This window comes from Galeopterus variegatus, unplaced genomic scaffold (assembly GCF_000696425.1).
Source record: "Galeopterus variegatus unplaced genomic scaffold, G_variegatus-3.0.2 Scaffold1919, whole genome shotgun sequence".
Lineage (NCBI taxonomy): Eukaryota > Metazoa > Chordata > Mammalia > Dermoptera > Cynocephalidae > Galeopterus > Galeopterus variegatus.
In genome coordinates, this window is record NW_007728030.1 from 12,362 (window position 1) to 14,778 (window position 2,417).

General features: G+C 40.2%; 1 protein-coding gene across 1 annotated transcript in view; it reads left to right on the forward strand.

Moving 5' to 3' along the window:
* The first annotated feature begins 450 nt into the window (after positions 1–450).
* ZHX1 (zinc fingers and homeoboxes 1) overlaps positions 451–2,417 on the forward strand; it is a 24,527-nt gene continuing 22,560 nt past the window's right edge. The window contains exon 1 of the mRNA XM_008579589.1: positions 451–534. The gene's annotated coding sequence lies outside the window, so the exon portion shown is untranslated. The remainder of the gene's footprint in view (positions 535–2,417) is intronic.

Here is a 2,417-nt window from a genome sequence, read left to right on the forward strand (position 1 = left end):
GGACCCCCGCAGAGTTGGGGTCCTAGCGGAGGTCAGGCGCGATGTCCTCTGGGCGGATGTCCACCTCGGGAGGACTCAGTCTCCCTGAGAGTGAGGACAGGGTCTCTTGCTGGAGCTGAGCGCACTGGCTTTGGGGTGGGAGTCCCGGGAAAGCCTCCGGGGAAAGGCTGTATCCCCAGTGCAGGGAAGGCTGTCCACCCATTTAGGGGCCAGGCTGTACGTCCATTTCGAGGGGAATTCAGAGTTGAGTCCTTAAAAACTACATTACGATTTTGAGGAAGCCCTGGGATTGAGGGACAAGTTAATTAAAGAAGATGGAAATGTTACCCCCTTCAGTAGAGAGGGGGGGGGTGAGCCGGGGCTGGGGGTGCAGACCTAGGGGAATCCTCTAAGGTTTAGGGCCTAAAGGGAACGATCTAATTCCTTGAGGGGAATGAAGGGCTGGGAGGGTGACGGGAGAGGAATGGGGTCTAATGGCAGGAAAGAAGAGCCCCGGCGATACCCTTTTTCTGAGTATTTCCGCCAAAGTTCCAGGTAAAGGGTCTTGAAATTCTTTGTTTCAGTACGTCTCCCCCTCCTCTCCCCTCCGTGGGTAACAGTAAGAGCCAATCCCCAGAGATGGAAAAGATTCCGTTTGATATTCTTAGCTTAGAGTAGTGAAGGACGAAGCCTCAGGGAAGGCGTCAGGTAGGGGCAGGGGGATCAGGAAAGGGGAACGGGGGTGATAAAGGAGAAATATAGGGAAGAGATTGGGCAGAGCCGGAATTCCACAGCGCTTTTCTGTCATTTCATCCTGGCTCGTTAAAAAAGATGAGAAGAGCTAATCTTTGGGAGAAAAATGTAACGAAAAGCTTACTGATAGATTTATGGTGTGATTAGGTTGGGATTTCATGTAACTTGAACGGAAGAAGCAATTCTCTTAGAGGTTAGTATGGTAGCAGAAAATGGAAAATCAGAATATTGGGAAATATCAGTGGTTCAAGGTTAGGAGGAAGAAGCAGCTTCCAGTCCCTCCCACCCCTCCAGGAATAGTGACTGTCTATCTGAGTGCGTCTTTAGATTTGTTGGTATTGGTCATTGTTTCTGTCTTTGTCTGAAAGCTTTAACTTATGTTAAATGGTGCTACGTGAATTATCTTTGTTTCTGAAAAATTATCCTTCAAAAGTCATTTGTTTTTATGCTGGTAGTGAGGATGAACAGGAGTTGGCTCTGACAGGGATATTGGCCCTGGTATATCCATAGATTATTTTAATTTCTAAAGTAGTAATTCAGACTCCTTATTTTAAGCAAAAGAAATGTGAGTGCTGTCAATGACAATAATATGGTAAGAGAACATAAAAAGGGTTTTCATGAATATTTTTCCTCTTAGTTTTTCTCTCCTTCCTCTAAGCATTTTAGGGTTAAGCAGACTAATTTTATGCAAAGTAAAATGGATAATCTTGGGTCCTTTCAATATAAAAATGATAGCATTTCATTTATCAATGAATCTTTTTTGTAGAAGTACCTCTTCAAATGCTTTTAATAGTCAGGATTAAAATGAGAAAAAAGGAATTAATGTAGGACTTGGGTAACTGATGATAGCTATAATTTATACAAATTTGTTGAACCATTCTTGTGTTTTCAAAGGAGCATTAACCCTTGAATGGGAGTGTTGTAAAGATACAGTTCAAGTATAAACTAATTTAGAGCTTCACATTTGGAACGTTATTTTGCGTGTGTGCTGTTCTTTGGTTTCCCCAAAGTGCTTGTAGCTCTAGTTTTATATTCAATTCTGAACAGATTAGGCTGGGAGAACCAGAGAGGCATTGATGCCAGATGGTTTGAAAATATGCTAAAGCTGAAAACATAAATGTGCTTGTGCTGGTGAACGCTCATTAGTACATTTCTTTCTCTTATAGCTGAGCTTACTATTTCGGTGGATTTGAAGGGTAGTTCATGAATGATGTAGCAATTATTTCACCTTAAATGACACTTGTAAGTTTTTTTTCAATAAATGTGAATAAAGTTTTATAGTTATTAATTAAATTAATAGCATAGGAGAGGTGGTTCATTTTGAAGATTTTGGAAAGATGATGTTATGATTTATTATGTATTTTCTGTCTTATGTTAATTGAGCACAAAATGTAATATTTGAGACAGTTTGCTGTAAATTATGGCTTAATACTTAAATGAAAGTGCTCTTAATGTTATTAAAATGACCAGAAAGGTAGCTGAGGAAATAACCCTTTTATTTGTGTTGCAGCATTGTGTATTTGGGATCAAAAGACTCTACTTACTTGAATATTAACAGTGTCAAAAGTTCAGTACCTAAGCTAGTTTTTTATCTAATATCAAAGTGACACTTGGGAACCGCCATAACATGGGAGGTATTTGGAATTATCTATTGCACTTTTTATGATAATACCCAGTATTATACA